Genomic DNA, 18,892 nt, shown 5'->3' with positions numbered 1-18,892 from the left:
TGACAGAACCACAGGCACATAGACACAGGCAACAGAGCATGCACAATGTCAGCACTAGTACAGTGTATATCCACCTTTCGCAGCAATGCAGGCTGCTATTCTCCCATGGAGACGATCGTAGAGATGCTGGATGTAGTCCTGTGGAACGGCTTGCCATGCCATTTCCACCTGGCGCCTCAGTTGGACCAGCGTTCGTGCTGGACGTGCAGACCGCGTGAGACGACGCTTCATCCAGTCCCAAACATGCTCAATGGGGGACACATCCGGAGATCTTGCTGGCCACGGTAGTTGACTTACACCTTCTAGAGCACGTTGGGTGGCACGGGATACATGCGGAAGTGCATTGTCCTGTTGGAACAGCAAGTTCCCTTGCCGGTCTAGGAATGGTAGAACGATGGGTTCGATGACGGTTTGGATGTACCGTGCACTATTCAGTGTCCCCTCGACGATCACCAGTGGTGTACGGCCAGTGTAGGAGATCGCTCCCCACACCATGATGCCGGGTGTTGGCCCTGTGTGCCTCGGTCGTATGCAGTCCTGATTGTGGCACTCACCTGCACGGCGCCAAACACGCATACGACCATCATTGGCACCAAGGCAGAAGCGACTCTCATCGCTGAAGACGACACGTCTCCATTCGTCCCTCCATTCACGCCTGTCGCGACACCACTGGAGGCGGGCTGCACGATGTTGGGGCGTGAGCGGAAGACGGCCTAACGGTGTGCGGGACCGTAGCCCAGCTTCATGGAGACGGTTGCGAATTGTCCTCGCCGATACCCCAGGAGCAACAGTGTCCCTAATTTGCTGGGAAGTGGCGGTGCGGTCCCCTACGGCACTGCGTAGGATCCTACGGTCTTGGCGTGCATCCGTGCGTCGCTGCGGTCCGGTCCCAGGTCGACGGGCACGTGCACCTTCCGCCGACCATTGGCGACAACATCGATGTACTGTGGAGACCTCACGCCCCACGTGTTGAGCAATTCGGCGGTACGTCCACCCGGCCTCCCGCATGCCCACTATACGCCCTCGCTCAAATTCCGTCAACTGCACATACGGTTCACGTCCACGCTGTCGCGGCATGCTACCAGTGTTAAAGACTGCGATGGAGCTCCGTATGCCACGGCAAACTGGCTGACACTGACGGCGGCGGTGCACAAATGCTGCGCAGCTAGCGCCATTCGACGGCCAACACCGCGGTTCCTGGTGTGTCCGCTGTGCCGTGCGTGTGATCATTGCTTGTACAGCCCTCTCGCAGTGTCCGGAGCAAGTATGGTGGGTCTGACACACCGGTGTCAATGTGTTCTTTTTTCCATTTCCAGGAGTGTATTTTGGTTGGGAAACTGACGGAAAGATCGGTCGTAATTACGCAATTAATCATAAAGATCAGGCCTAATTACACAACTATATGCATAGCGCTACACAAGGAGGGTCTAAAATATCAAAACAGCTCGAATATTGCTGATACCATACAACTGGTGTTACCCTGCTCAGCAAAAACTTCGCAATACCACTCAAAAGTATTGACAGATGCACTCAAACTCTACCCTTCACCTACAAGCAGGCGGGAAAAAGGCAGGGGTCTAAGGTACTATCTTTAATCTTTTTGGTTGCAAATATGTCCAACTGACGAGATGCTGGTGTTGGACAGAGAGGAGTTTAAAAAGTGCATTACATGTAAGCATACAGCTGAGGATAGTATCTATCATCGCTTGATGTCAGAGTTCGCTGCAGATGCTTGATCAAAAACCACCCTACAGCCCAGGTAACTGAAGCCAATACACATTACCACAGCTGGTGGAGAAAATGCATCACAGTTCTAATTACACATCAAAATTGTTACGAGAAAACCAGTAGTCGTAATGAATGGGTGATGATGCAACACATTTATTGGGGAAAACCGTCATCGCGAAAGACTGTGGAGAGGGCGATAGTTGAACATGATCCCAAAAGACTGTGGAGGGGCGATAGTTGAACATGTTTTCCCATCTATAGGCGTCCACAAGCGCCCGAAAATCGAGGCCATCTTTGCTTATGCCTCCCCCTACCTCCCTCCCTCCAACCATCCAAATACGGGGATAAACAAGTACTTGTCAGCATTCAACTTCTTTTTCCTTCTTATTGACAGTACAAAGGGCTTATCTGGAACCAAACTACCATATGGCACCTTAGCAAATATGCTTGGCATCTCTGTTATACTCCATGTCTTCCACGCAAGAATATTTGCGTCAGGAAAAGCTTCAAAGCCACCATAGACTGCATGGTTACCTCAAACAACAGCAAGAGTCAACTATGTACTACCTCCAAACACAGCATAAACTCCACATGTGAACTACAATCTCAGTCGTTGAAACACATTTGGACCTCCAATAAGCTGCTGCACATTGAACTGCCCATGACGGTCAATGTCTATGGCTTTCAGGCCCTTGTACACAGGCGTCATGCACCGCCAATGGCGACGATAATAACGTCACCTAGACACTGCAGGGGTACGTTCACTTGTGCAGCACCTCTACAAAAAAAGTGGTGAAAATATAGAAAAATATTTAGCATTTAATGAGTTTAATATTTCAGTATGTTGTTTGATAAGCTTTATGAAATAATCACTGCTAACAAATCACTAAAAATAATGCATAAGTCAAATGCTCTAATTATGAAATTAAAAAATAGAGTTAAAACATTCCAACTGGATGCGACAAATATTTTATTTGGTACATTTTATTTCATGTAAACAAATAATTTAATCGCTTTCAGTCAATAATATTTGATACTTAAAACATAAAAAATTTGCAGACACACACATCATCCAAATAGAGCAACAACAAAAAATGGAAGACAAAGAATCGAAGGAAATTGTACAATTTGTAAAACTGAAAAGAGTAAATTTGTTAAAACAATTTACAGGTGATGGTCTGAATACTCATGAAGAAATTATTAATGGATTATGTGAACTGATAAGAAAATGTTTTAAAAGAAGAAATGTTGTTTAATTTGGTATAGTTCTTTTATGGGAAGCAGATTTAGTAGAAATGGATTCAGGTAATTTAAATGGAATATCAAAAACAAATAAAGGGTATAAATATTTAATAACTATAAATTATTTTTTTCTAAACATGCTTGGCTTGTTCCAGTTAAAGATAAAAATAGTAACAATATTCCAGAAATTTGTGAAAAGTTTTGAAGCAAAGAAGTACAAGAAATTTACAAACATATAATGTTAAAGAATTTTATAATAAATATTTTCAAGAACTTATGAGAAATATAATTTTAATCATTGTTCATTTTTTACAGAAATAAAGCATTTTTTGTATAAAGATGTAATAGAACATTAAAAAAAGTGTAGAAAAAATTCGCTCATCAAGGTGATTAAAAATGATAGGCCACAGTCTGACATCTGTTACAGCTGACACTGATGTAGTTTCTAAACTCTTTCATGAATACAATGATACTAAACACTCAACAATAAAAATGAAACCTACACAAGTTAATGAAAAAAATTATAAGCCAGCTGATACTTTACCTAACGGTAAAGCAAAATTTTACTGCCCATGTTTTCTGATTGAAGGTAATAGTTGTTTAGTTACCAAGTCTGTAAATTTTTCAGCTGCTGGCATTTTAAATTTGAACATAAGTTTTTGGGGGGTTCATTGCTGATGCATATTGCGAGTCATTAGCGAAAATTGTATTTGGAAGTACTGGGTGATCAAAAAGTCAGTATAAATTTGAAAACTGAATAAATCACGGAATGTAGATAGAGAGGTACAAATTGACACACATGTTTGGAATGATATGGAGTTTTATTAGAACCAAAAAAATACGAAAGTTCAAAAAATGTCTGACAGATGGCGCTTCATCTGATTACAATAGCAATAATTAGCATAACAAAGTAAGACAAAGCAAAGATGATGTTCTTTACAGGAAATGCTTAATATGTCCACCATCATTCCTCAACAATAGCTGTAGTCGAGGAATAATGTTGTGAACAGCACTGTAAAGCATGTCCGAAGTTATGGTGAGGCATTGGCGTCGGATGTTGTCTTTCAGCATCCTTAGAGATGTCAGTCGATCACGATACACTTGTGACTTCAGGTAACCCCAAAGCCAATAATCGCACGGACTGAGGTCTGGGGACCTGGGAGGTCAAGCATGACGAAAGTGGCGGCTGAGCACACGATCATTACCAAACGACGCGCGCAAGAGATCTTTCACGCATCCAGCAATATGCGGTGGAGCGCCATCCTGCATAAACATCGTACCTTCCACCAGGTGTTTATCAGCCGCCCTGGGGACGATGCGATTCTGTAACATATCGGCGTACCTCTTACCCGTCACGGTAGCAGTTACAAAACCAGGATCACGCATTTCCTCGAAGAAAATAGACCCGATAACGGTAGATGTGGTAAATCCAACCCATGACGTTACTTTCTCGTCATGCAATGGAGTTTCCACGACAGATGTAGGATTTTCGGTAGCCCAAATTCTGCAGTTGTCGGCGTTGACAGACCCTCGGAACGTGAAATGAGCTTCGTCGGTCCACAACACGTTACTCAACCAATCGTCACCTTCCGCCATCTTTTGAAACGCCTACACCGCAAATGCCCTCCTCTTCACTAAATCGCCAGGTAACAGTTCATGATGGATTGTGTACGGATGGCATCGGAGGGTACGCCTCAGTGCCAACCTAACAGTAGTGTATGGAATGCCGGTGCGACGTGCGACTGCACGAGCGCAGACTTTCCCGTGCATAGACGAACCCGCTGCAGTCTCCATTTCTTCCTGAACTGTCTCAGCAGCATTACGCCTTGAGCTTGGTCGGCCACTACGGGGTCTATCGTCTAAACAACCCATGGCTTCGAACTTCGAAATCATTCTCGACACAGCTGCATTTGTCAACGGACCTTTACGCGTTCGAATCCCCTTCTTATGGCGATAGGATCGTAACGCTGAACTAGCACATTCCCCATTCTGATAATACAGCTTCACTAAAAGTGCCTTTTCAGGTAACGTCAACATGCTGCGACTGCTGAAGCATCTGATTCTCTCATTACAGCTCCTTTTAAACACGGTTGTCATGCGCAGTCACTGACGTTTTGCTGTCCAGTGCCATCCGTCGGACATTTTGTGAACATTGTTTTTTTTTGTTCTAATGAAACCCCATGTCATTCCAAGCATGTGTGTCAGTTTTTACCTCTCTATCTACATTATTCCGTGGTTTATTAAGTTTTCAAATTTATACTGACTTTTTGATCACCAGGTATATATATATATGTCTATATATATATATATATATATATATATATATATATATATATATATATATATATATATATATATATATATATATATGCCCTCTGACTTTTTGATCACCAGGTGATCAAAAAGTCAGAGGGGCATATATCAAAAGTATACTAAAAACTCATGAGCTTATAGCACCAGATAGTATTTCGTATGTCAGTTCGATTTGAAGTAATAAGACCCATAACTCCATATCGTGGTTTCGTCTCGAATGCCAGTCTAAGATAGCAAACATAAGCTTTTGCGGATGAAATCTTATATTAGAACTAGACTCCTGTGACCAGGTCTTTCTGCCTGGGATGTTATCTCTCAACCTTGAGAAAATCTGAAAGTGAAATATATTAAATTATTCTTAGCGGCCACATCCCTTGTATACTCTGAAAGAAGTTTACTGTCCAAACCGGCGGCTCGTCTCGAAGATGAGCTGATAGAAAATTACTAATTAATTTCTAGTATGGCGCTTAACAAAGGTCAATATTTCGTTGAGGCCACGTCTACTGCGGACAAGTAAGGTTGAAGAATGTACATTAGTGAATGCCGTTCACAAATTTTAAGTTATGAACAACTATATTTTTTCTTCGTTTTCCACTTACATACACTATTACAGCAAGATGAACTTCAGACAATCGTTCTGTTCTCCTCAAGTCTAGTAACAGAAGAAGACGACAAAAGAATAGAGAGTTCCGACACAGAATCTCGAATGTCCATGGAATTGCTATCTAACGTATTTGTTTACTCGCTGGCATGCTTCGCCAGCTATTCACACAATAATTATAGAAACTTGGCATTTACATACTTGAAGTTCATGACCACTTCAGGAGATAAAGTACAGTTGTCCCCTGGGATGGCTAGGACAAAATTATTTATGCGTACCAGTCAAACGACAATACTGTTCGATTATACACTTATGCTCATAAATTAAGGATAATTGCAGAATGTGGTGTCACACAACGTGGCACTACACAAAACTGGCGCTAATAGCATAGGTACATAGGGAACACACACGACACAGATCTGTAAGTCCACGGTATTGGTGATAAGTTGAGAAAACCATTCCGAAACGCATGTGCTACAAAACGCCACTGTTTCCTGCACATGTACCGTGACGTCAATATGGGATAGGATCACGATGTACAAGTAGACAGGCCGAAAACGGGCTGGCATACTCTGGACCAGGTGGTCGAGCAGCAGGTGGGATATAGCCTCCCATTCTTGCACCAGAGCCCGTCGGTGAGGGGTCTGAAGCTGTGCAGCGACATGTCGACTGAGAGCATCCCAGACGTGCTCGATGGGGTTTAGGTCTGGCGAACAGGCAGGCCACTCCATTCGCCTGAGATCTTCTGTTTCAAGGTACTCCTCCACGATGGCAGCTCGGTGGGGTCGTGCGTTACCATCCATCAGGAGGAAGGTGGGACCCATTGCACCCCTGAAAAAGCGGACATCGTGGTGCAAAATGACGTCCCGATACGCCTGACCTGTTACAGTTACTCTGTCAAAGACATGCAGTGGTGTACGTGTATCAATCATAATCCCACCCCACAGCGTCAAACCACAACCTCCATACAAGTCCCTTTCAAGGACATTAAAGGTTGGTATCTGGTTCCTGGTTCACGCCAGATGAAAACCCGGCTAGAGTCACTGTTCAGAATGTACCTGGATTCGTCCGTGAACATAACCTGGGGCCACTGTTCAAATGACAATGTACTGTGTTCTTGACACCAGGCTTTACGGGCTCTCCTGTGACCAGAAGTCAGTGGAATGCACCTTGCAGGTCTCTGGGCGAATAAAACATGTCTGTTCAGTCGTCTGTAGACTGTGTGTCTGAAGACAACTGATCCAGTGGCTGCGGTAAGTTTCCGAGCAAGGGTACCTGCAGTACTCCGTGGCCGTCAGCGGTCACCGATGGTAAGATATCGGTCTTCTTGTGGTGCTGTACACTGCGGACGTCCCGTACTGTGGTGCCTGGACATGATTCTTGTCTGCTGGAATCGTTGCCACAATCTTGAGATCACACTTTGTGGCACACGGATGGCCCGTGCTATGACCTGCTGTGTTTGACCAGCCTCCAGTCGCCTTAGTATTCTACTCCTCATAACGTCATCGATATGTGTTCTTTGAGCCATTTTCAACACAAAGTCACCATTAACTCGTCTGAATACGTCTGCACACTTACTCGATGCACCGTTGTCTGGCAGGCAGCAAGACACCTCTGCGTGTGTGAACTACTGCCAAAGCCACCGTGCGACGATCGCAGGTCAAATGCACCACATGCCCATACCGATGTGATTTAAACCCGCAGACCGCCGACCAGAGCGTTGTTTCACCATGTATCAGCACTATCCGTAATTTATGAGCATGAGTGTAGTTACAAATTTCACAACATTGTATATTTATGTTTATTAAATAACTTTTCCAAATATCGTTGCGCACAATAGTAATTAAAATAAGGGAGGGTAACTACAGTACTTCCCTACCCGTGTGGCAGATGTTTCAGTCCGGAAAGATATTAACGAATCTCACCGGAAAATGACTTCCCTTAACTCTTCTATTTAGGTTCGCTGGCATGGAAAAACCGGGGGTTAAAAACCAGCCCAGGGTTCGGACTGTATGGCCACGTTCATCCAGTGTCTCCAAAAATCCCAATTTATACTTTGCTTCCACTCAAGGATATGTTGATCGAATGTTCCCCAAGTGAACCACAACAAGAATTACACTATGAGAAGACACAGTGAAATTATAACATAAATAGAAATAAAAAAACAGTTCTCTTGTAGGTGATAGGCTGAGCATTTTTCACTTATAGTGGAACACACACTTCGATTGTTACCACGACACAAGTGCACTCATCACACGTAGTACACGTCGTCAGCAGCCGATTTTCAGCCATTGCGACGCCGGTGTGACGAAGACGGTGGTGCGACGATACCACAAGTGACGAACTACCAGGGCTCAGCATCGTGTCCGTGGCAGGCGCGTGATCATGAAATAACCCACACTAGCATTAATTTTGACTATTTACATAACAGGTGTTACTGCTAAAGGGAAAAGAGAATTATTAGTGGTCCATTCATCCGATATTCGCACATGAATGTTCGTTTTAATGTTCTGTTATGTATTAAATTTTTCTGAGCAACCGTTAGTCCAGTTTTCGGAACACGATGTATTTTCTGTTTAATTCCTTTGAGAATTACACAGTCTATTGGTTCATAATTAGCCAAGTTTCGCACTCTTAGAGTGTCCTGTAAACTCATGTAGTCACCTTACATAAATTCTAACTCTGTACCGTTGCTCACAACACGTGCGTACACAGTTGTATAGCATCCACTGAGTGTATCTACCTGTCACTATGGTTGGTGTCCTAAGGTAGATTTACTTTTGTCCAAACTCACTATAGTGTTCACAGTGTAACACATTTTATCTTCACATGATGTTAATATTCATATTATTCCGTGAAGTCATCTTTGCTGCACAGCCGCAATCTTATTACAATATATATATATATATATATATATATATATATATATATATATATATATATATATATATATATATATATATATACAGGGTTATTACAAATGTTTGAAGCGATTTCACAGCTCTACAATAACTTTATTATTTGAGATATTTTCACAATGCTTTGCACACACATACAAAAACTCAAAAAGTTTTTTTAGGCATTCACAAACGTTCGATATGTGCCCCTTTAGTGATTCGGCAGACATCAAGCCGATAATCAAGTTCCTCCCACACTCGGCGTAGCATGTCCCCATTAATGAGTTCGAAAGCATCGTTGATGCAAGCTCGCAGTTCTGGCACGTTTCTTGGTAGAAGAGGTTTAAACACAGAATCTTTCACATAACCCCACAGAAAGAAATCGCATGGGGTCAAGTCGGGAGAGCGTGGAGGCCATGACATGAATTGCTGATCATGATCTCCACCACGACCGATCCATCGGTTTTCCAATCTCCTGTTTAAGAAATGCCGAACATCATGATAGAAGTGCGGTGGAGCACCATCCTGTTGAAAGATGAAGTCGGCGCTGTCGGTCTCCAGTTGTGGCATGAGCCAATTTTCCAGCATGTCCAGATACACATGTCCTGTAACGTTTTTTTCGAAGAAGAAAAAGGGGCCATAAACTTTAAACTGTGAGATTGCACAAAACACGTTAACTTTTGGTGGCACGAATGCGTGAGGATTCTCCACCGCCCGGATTCGTGCATTGTGTCTGTTCACTTCACCATTAAGAAAAAATGTTGCTTCATCACTGAAAACAAGTTTCGCACTGAACGCATCCTCTTCCATGAGCTGTTGCAATCGCGCCGAAAATTCAAAGCGTTTGACTATGTCATCGGGTGTCAGGTCTTGTAGCAATTGTAAACGGTAAGGCTTCTGCTTTAGCCTTTTCCGTAAGATTTTCCAAACCGTCGGCTGTGGTACGTTTAGCTCCCTGCTTGCTTTATTCGTCGACTTCCGCGGGCTACGCGTGTAACTTGCCCGCACGCGTTCAACCGTTTCTTCGCTCACTGCAGGCCGACCCGTTGATTTCCCCTTACAGAGGCATCCAGAAGCTTTCATACCATCGCCAAATGGAGTTAGCAGTTGGTGGACCTTTGTTGAACTTCGTCCTGAAGTGTCGTTGTACTTTTATGACTGACTGATGTGAGTGCATTTCAAGCAGGACATACGCTTTCTCGGCTCCTGTCGCCATTTTGTCTCACTGCGCTCTCGAGCGCTCTGGCGGCAGAAACCTGTAGTGCGGCCTCAGCTGAACAAAACTTTATGACTTTTTCTACGTATCTGTAGTGTGGCGTGACCATATGTCAATGAATGGAGCTACAGTGAATTTATGAAATCGCTTTTATCATTTGTAATAGCCATATCTATATATATATATATATATATATATATATATATATATATATATATATATATATATATATATATTCTCTACACGAGAACATATACTCCTTTAATTCCTAATAGTGCTCCCTTGGATGTATGCAAGTACTTGGCTGAAAGCCACTACTGGAGCAAACAGAACTGTTACTTAGATCTCAACAGTGTTCTTAAGTAATTAAAACATGCCTGTTTACATTCACACTCCGGGAAATCAATCAGCAGTCACGATTACACATTGATACATCGTATGCACTCCTATAAGTACTTGGTCATATTATTAAATCACATCATTCTCGTACTTACTAAAATCAGTCAATCACAAAAAAATGCAAAAGAAATACTTATCCTACTATATCCACATAAAATTGAAATCTCTCTCTTAATTATATTTTCAGTGCAATTAATTCTTGCTACCTCTACTTTGTTTCTGTGTCAGGGTCACGCTTAAGACTGAAGGTTTTATTAATACAATTCCTTGTTATAAAACTAGAAACTATCAATGATATTTAACACATGAATATAAAACTTCATTACTCACTACAGTGCTTTACTATTTACTTTACATTTCAAGACAAATATTACTTTTCTTAACTGTTTGTCCTTTCCTGTATGTACATTTTTAAATCATGATGTGGGTATAACCCGCGTATTTTGCCTGATTGTGGATACCCCAATACACCATTTCTTTATTTCCTTCGACACAGCCTCGCGTTTGTTCCGAGGCACGGAATAGGAAGCATGACAGAAAGTCTGCTGCTGATATACCTGCATATCATACACATGTCCTCGAATTATTCCAGGTTTTTCCGAAAATGTTCCTGCATACTTACTCAATAATCTAAAAAACCCATGCTGCTGTTCACTAGTTAAATATTCTGACTCCCGGACTTTTAATTGAACCTCGTGTTGTATTTTAACGATTTCTTCATCATACTGTTCTTTTATCTCAGGATACGGCCTCTATGGTACATTATCCTATATATTAAGTACAAAGGGTTCCGCTTTTACATGTTCGAACAACCGACAGTACCTATTGTGTTTTGACATTATTTTGATAAATGGTAATTGCAAATTCTTGGTAGGCGTTCGTAGAAAGCACAAGCCCTGAGGGATGTCGATCATAGCGTTTCTTTCCCTCAGTTTGTCCCATTCCAGGATGCAAGTTGCTGTTAAATTCTTAACAGTGAGGAACATGCATAATATTATCGCATCATTTCCTATTTCTATTCCTGCCTGCACCTGAGCTTTGACATTTTGCGACTTTCCCTTTATTGCTCCCGCAATTTTACAATTTTGAACCGGAAACGTAGGCAGTCTTTTATTTTCATTAATGACATTAAAGAAATTCTCACACATCACCGACACAGCCGCTCCTGTGTCAATTAAAATCGTTGCGAATACACCATTTACTTTTACATGTACAGGCATCTTTCACGATATCGGTTTGTTGCTCAGAACATTTACGCGGTTCTCTGACTAATTCCTCCCGCAAATCCTGGCCGTCATTATACCGCAGCATAGCAGTCTGATTATTATTGTTTTCTAGTTTGCATTCGCTTCCATTCCTTGTGGCCGAGTGCCGAAGGCTAATATCGACCCGCTGTAGTTTGTTGGCTGTTTATCATCTGTCTATCTACCTACATCCGGATCCCGCTCCAGCTACTGCCGAGTCTGGGTGCTGACGAGTCCTCTCCATTTGGCTCGGTCCTCCCACCACTTTTCTTCCTCCACTTGCTGCCAGATCACACCTCTCCTTTCCACAGATATTCTCACTCCCGTTTTCCACCGTGTTCTTGGGCGTCCTCTAGGTCTTTTTCCATCCATCTTTAGTTCTTCCATAATTTTGGGTCGTCTCTGCCAACACATCCTTTTAACATGCCCGTACCATCTTAATCTCTTTTTTCAATTTCTGATCTCATACTTATTTGTTTAAGGTCCTTTCTGATGTCTACATTCCTTATTCTGTCCAGTCTTGTTTTTCCCTTAACTGCTCTAAGAAATTTCATTTCCCCTGCTTGCAGTCTGCTTCAGTCTCTTTCTGTCATTGTCCATGCTTCTCCTCCATAGGTGACAATAGGGAAGTAGAAACTCTTATACAAAAGGAGTTTTGTGTTTTTTGACACTTCCTTATTCCAAATCAGGTGTTTCATTGTTTGGTAGAAATTGCCTCCCTTCTGTAACCTGCTATTAATTTCGTTGGTTATTCTTCCATCACTAGATATTTTACTCCCTAAATAAGTGAAACTGTCTACCACTTTGAGGGGTTCTCCATTCAGAGTAATACTTCCGTTGATCCCTTTGTCTCTTCCAAATACCATTACTTCACTTTTATCTTTACTTATTTTTAATCCATACCTTTCCAGTATTTCCTTCCACGCACTAAGTTGTAACTGTACATCCATCCATCACAACATTAAAAAGCGCAGGAGATAGAATACTTCTTTGTTTAAGTCCCTGTCTTATTTCGAAGTATTCAGAGTTCCCCAACGATGTTCTAATTCTACATTTGTGTCCTTTGCACCTTGTCTTTATTACATTAATGTATCCATCTTATATATCTATTTTCTTCATTTCATCCCAGAGCCTTTCCCTTTTAACTGAGTCATATGCCTTTTCTATTTCTGTAAAAACCGTTATCACCCTTTTGTTATACTCCCAACTTTTTTCCATCACTTAATGGATATAAAACATCAAGTCGATTGTGCTTCTTCCTTTGCTGAACCTATGCTGATCTTCACAGAATTCCTTTTCCATCTTTTCACTTATTCGATTTAGTAAAATTCTTTCAAAAGTCTTGGCTGTATGACTCATAAAGGTTATTACTCTGTAGTTTTTACAAAGTCTTTTATTTCCTTTTTTTGAAGATGGGAACAATGTCTCCTCTTCTTCAATCGTCAGGTATTGTGCTATTTCTCCACACACTTGACAGTACTCTATTCAACCACTGCATTTCCACTGCACCTGCTGCTCTTATCATGTGCACTAATACTTCATCAGGTCCTGGGGCTTTCCCCCCATTCATCTTCTTCACAGCTATTTCCATTTCTTCCCGTGTAATTTGTCCTAATTCTGCTTCCCAACTTCTCTCAATTTCTCAATTATTTGTTGTTTCCTCGTGTACCTGCCCCTCAGAGTTTAACAGTTTCTTAAAATGTTCTTTCCAGAGATCTTTTATATTCCATGGATCTTTGATCACAGTACCATCCTCTGTTTCCATCTTTACTGGTACCTCTGAAGCCTTCCATTTATTTTTCATCATTTTATAGAACATTTTCGTATTGCTCTTCACATCCTCTTCAAGGTTTTTTGCAAACTCTTCCCATGCCTTTTTCTTTGCCGCTTCCACTATTTCTTTGCACTTCTTCTTTTCCTCTATATATCTTTTATGATCCACGTCATTTTTAGTTTTCCACCACTTTCTCCATGCTAGATTTTTTCTTCCAACTGCTTGGACTGTGGTATCATCTCAGCAACTTGTCTGTCTTACTTTTTCCTTTCCAGACGTTCTACCACATACTTTTTCTGCTGCTTCGACTAAAGTGTCTTTGAATAAACTCCATTCTTTTTCTACATCGCAGAAAACTTCTTTTGGAAATTTTTGTTTGATTAATTCTCTATACTTCTCAGCACTTTCACTGACCTTCAGTTTCCAATCCCGTATCCTCATCACTTTCTTCTGCTTTCTAGTTTTCACACACTGATTCATTTTCCATTGTCTCACCAGTAATCTATGGTCTCCATCTGCAGTCACACTTGGAATTACCATCAAATTTGTTTCTTTCTCTCCCCATTCACTATCTACTGGAATATGATCGATTACACTCTTGGTTCCTCCAGCCCAACTGTATCTGGTGATAACATGAATTTCTCTCTTCATAAAGCAGTTGTTTGCTATTTTCATTCCATTCCTCTAGCACAAATCCAGAAGTCTTTCCCCTTCTTCATTTCTGCCTCCAAATCCAAAACATCCCAACACTTATTCAAATCCCTTTCTGTCTTTAGCTACATGTGCATTAAAATCTCACATCACTATACCAGCACTGTCTATATGGTTCTCTAACTCATTTTCAAAGTTCATTTTCTATTCTTCGCTAGATCCCACTTGAGGTGCGAAAATCTGGATAATTTTTAGTGTTTCTTTTTGTAATCTCAGGTTTAAGATAATGATCCTGTCTGATATATATATCTCACACTTGTAATAAAGCTTTGTACATTCTTATTCACAATCACTGCCACACAATTTCTTCCAAACTTGTTATTCCCATTCCAGTACTGTTTTCCTCCTCTTCTCAAATTCTTCTCACCTTTGCACTTCCACTTCGTCTCGCTTTGTTGTTGTTGTTGTGGTATTCAGTCGTGAAACTGGTTTGATGCAGCTGTCCATGCTACTCTGTCCTGTGCAAGCTACTTCATCTCCAGGTACGTACTACAGCCTACCTCCTTCTGAATCTGCTTAGTGTATTGATCTCTTGCTCTCCCTGTACGATTTTTACCCTCCACGCTGCAATCCAATACTGAACTGGTGATCTCTTGATGCCTCGGAACAAGTCCTACCAACCGATCACTTTTTCTAGTCAAGTTGTGCCACAAACTCCTCTTCTCCCCAATTCTATTCAAAACCTCCTCATTAGTTATGTGATCTACTCATCTAATCTTCAGCATTCTTCTGTAGCACCACATTTCGAAAGGTTCTATTCTCTTCTTGTCCAAACTATTTATCGTCCATGTTTCAATTCCATACATGGCTACACTCCAAACAAATACTCTCAGAAACGACTACCTGACACTTAAATCTATACTCGATGCTAACAAATTTCTCCTCTTCAGAAATGCTTTCCTTGCCATTGCCAGTCTACATTTTATATCCTCTCTACTTCGATCATCATAAGTTATTTTGCTCCCCAAATAGCAAAACTACTTTAAGTGTCTCATTTCCTAATCTCATTCCCTCAGCATCACCCGAGTTAACTGGACTACATTACATTATTCTCGTTTTGCTTTTGTTGATGTTCATCTTATATCGTCCTTTCAAGACACTGTCCCTTCCGTTCAACTGCTCTTCCAAGTCCTTTGCTGTCTCTGACAGAATTACAATGTCATCGGCGAACCTCAAATTTTTATTTCTTCTCCGTGGATTTTAATACCTACTCCGAATTTTTCTTTTGTTCCGTTTACTGATTGCTCAATATACAGATTGAATAACATCAGGGAGAGGCTACAACCCTGTCCCACTCCCTTCCCAACCACTGCTTCCCTTTCATGTCCCTCGACTCTTATAACTGCCATCTGGTTTCTATACAAATTGTAAATAGGCTTTCGCTCCCTGTATTTTACCCCTGCCACCTTCAGAATTTGAAAGAGAGTATTCCGGTCAACATTTTCAAAAGCTTTCTCTATGTGCACAAATGCTGGAACGTAGGTTTGCCTTTTCATAATCTAGCTTCTAAGATAAGCCGTAGAGTCAGTATTGCCTCACGTGTTCCATCATTTCTACGGAATCCAAACTGATCTTCGGCGACGTCGGCTTCTACCAGTTTTTCCATTCGACTGTAAAGAATTCGCATTGGTATTTTGCAGCCGTGACTTATTTAACCGATAGTTCGGTAATTTTCACATCTGTCAACACTTGCTTTCTTTGGGATTGGAATTATTATATTGTTCTTGAAGTCTGAGGGTATTTAGCCTGTCTTATACATTTTGCTCACCAGATGGTAGAGTTTTGTCAGGACTGGCTATCCCAAGGCTGTCAATTCACTTAATTCCAAAATATCTAGCTTTCTCTCTTTTAGTACATCAGTCATTTCTTCCAGTTTTCCATTGAGGGTTAATGTATTAAGGGTGCCAAAATTTAGGCTATTTTTAGTTCATTTGGTTTCATCTTCTTGTACTGATGAATATCATCAGGTCTTCCATGATTCGCACCAGTACTTGAAGAAGCAGTAGAGTCAGATCCTGAATGGTTGGTTCCGAGGCTCGTCTGTGTTTTGAAAGCAATGTATGAAGACTTTCCTACTGGCTTGCTAGGCCTAACACAAGACAGGACTTTCGGTTGGGATTGTCTCCCTTAGCCTTTGGAGTGGCTCCTCCACCACAAGGCAGTGGTTCCCTTCTCATTTAATCCCCAGAAAGGAGGGTTAACTCATTTGCCAGCTACGCCGTTCCGAAGCCTTTCTTCTCAGCGTTGCTGCCATTAAGGTCTTCACCCGTAACCCGGGGCTTGTGTTCCGTGTTATACCCCACGGGATTGGGTCCCTGGCTGAACTCAGCCATCCTATCGCTCCGGCCTACTGAAGTGTAGGATGCCCATCCCCACGACGTGGACGCGGCAGACAGGAATTACCCCAGTGGAGAAATAGGGAAGGGGACCATGGAGCCAGGTTAATGACTGTGTATGGTGCCGTAATCAAAGGCTGTTTATCACCTGTAACTTCTACTATTTGCACACTGTGCTGTCTATTTGTATTATTCTGTGTAGTACCCGGGTTATTAACCCATATTGACGTCGAAGAATTTGCCGGCATGGGAATAGTTTCGACATTATTGATCGGGACATCCTGTCCCTGTCTATTTGACGATGCCGACCAGTTAGTAGCCACATTCTGCTGCCACTGGCCTCCCCCTTGTTTCATACTTCCGTAATTCTCCTCCTTCCTCCTTTTCCGATCCATCATATCGCTTCTGTTCTTATTGGGAGAAAAGTTACCGCTTCACATACCATGTACTCTATTTCTATTCACTCCCTTTTTGTCCGTCCGATCTCTCATAACTATTACCAACACATTCGTAACCCGAGTTATTATTCCGGTGTTGGTTTCCATAACCGTTATTCCTATGTTTGTGATTATTACTTGTCCCTTCACCGTTATTGTTTTGTTGACGTGCATCCTCTTGTAACAAATCCAAAGAATCCACGACCGACATGAACGTCTCTAAATCATTGTCAGGTACATGTACCAGTTCTCTCCGTATTGAGATAGGCAACTTGGATTTTAATACCCTAAAGACGTCGCGTGTGGCGATCGGCTCTGACCACTACCTCGTTTTGTTAATGTACTTCTCAAAATATTTTCTGAGCGTTCCTAGCTTGAAATTGTACATCTCAGGGCTATATACCTGTTTCCGTACTCTTTCTTGTATATTAACTGATCAAAACCTGGCCAAAAAATTTTGCTCGAACTCGCTGAAAGAATGATAGTTCTCTGCCACCTCTGATGCCCATAATGTGGCATCTCCGGTAACATATGAGATAATAAACTGTATATTTTGCCATTCTTAAAACTCTTTATGAATATTACCGGATGTATAGATTTCTTTTCTTTGGAAAATGTCTGAAATTGTCGGTGTTTCAACACTGACTCTTCATGTTTCTGTGTAGCAAGAGTGTGTACATCATTTCGCACCTCTATCGGATTATTTCTACATGTATTCACTGCATATTGACTAACATTATTTGCTGGTGAATTTCCGTACGTGTCCCGATTTGACACATTATTTCCACTCTGCTGTACATTAAATGAACTACTGCAGCTTGGACTTGGTGCGGCACAGTTCACGATTCTGTTATTACAGTCACCCAATGGTTTTCCGATAATCTCGAGTCTTAAAGGTTCGTGGTTTGTGCTTGTGCCTTCATGACTCTTACGTCCAACATGGTCAAGCACTATTAACATCACTTCAGCTTCTACCTTTCGTTTTATGTTTGAAGAAATCCCCTCGATGCCCTTGGTTAGTTGCTTGACTTTGGCATCGAGAGATTCCTGTACCTCTTTGACCTCGGATACTTCTCCGGCCAAATTATTTACTTTACCTGGTAAATCTTTCAAACATTTCCTTCAGATACATCTGATCCTACCTTTTCAATTTCTTTATTAACGTGTTCTAAAATACGTTGATCCCTGTCATCTAGAGTACGATTGAGCTTCTGTACTAACGCTTGTTCGCGTTTGACTAACATATCGTCCACTTTACCAATTATGTTAGTCTCAACCTTTTCAAAAAAGTCATTTTGTCGTCGGATATCTTCCTCGCGCTCTCTTTTTCTCTGCTGGCCCATTATTTCCAATTTCTGGAACAGCAATGCAAGCATATCGCTTGGATTTGCTAGATCGATCTGCGTTCGTTCACTTTCGGCTGCTCTCTCGTAGCTGATTTCACCCGCGGGTCCGACAGTCACTTGTCCCCCCCAACGATTGGAAACTCTGTTGACAAATATCAGTCTGTGCGATTATACACTGTCAGGTGAGACAGTAGTTTGTTCTGTTTCACTAACTGCAGTCCCTCCCGCCAACGACCCAGGAATATTTCCAGCCGGTCGTTGGTTTCATAATTTTCGAGTTCCAAACGGTTACGTCTTGTACTCGGTCTTACCATGGTGCTAACCGATGTAAATAACGTCACACACAAAAATCAGACAGTAAATAAACAACATTTTCTACACTAAAAGTTACAATCGAAATGATAGAAGGCAACTTCGTGGAAAGTTTGTTATTAATTGCATGCGCAAAGGTGCTACCGACTAGCTTTAATTAGAAACTTGCTCGTGTGCATTCGACTCCTTACCTCACTGTCTATCTTGGATACAAGGAGCAGCATGAGTCTGCAATCACTCATCCAGATTCTCAGTCCGATTGTCATCGCTCCCCGTGCGTATAACACATATAAAGCAAACAGTTCATTAATTAATTACCACTCACTATATGCTTTT

This window comes from Schistocerca cancellata, chromosome 7, assembly GCF_023864275.1.
Source record: "Schistocerca cancellata isolate TAMUIC-IGC-003103 chromosome 7, iqSchCanc2.1, whole genome shotgun sequence".
In the NCBI taxonomy this organism is placed as follows: domain Eukaryota; kingdom Metazoa; phylum Arthropoda; class Insecta; order Orthoptera; family Acrididae; genus Schistocerca; species Schistocerca cancellata.
Note: the sequence above shows the minus strand (reverse complement) of the source record.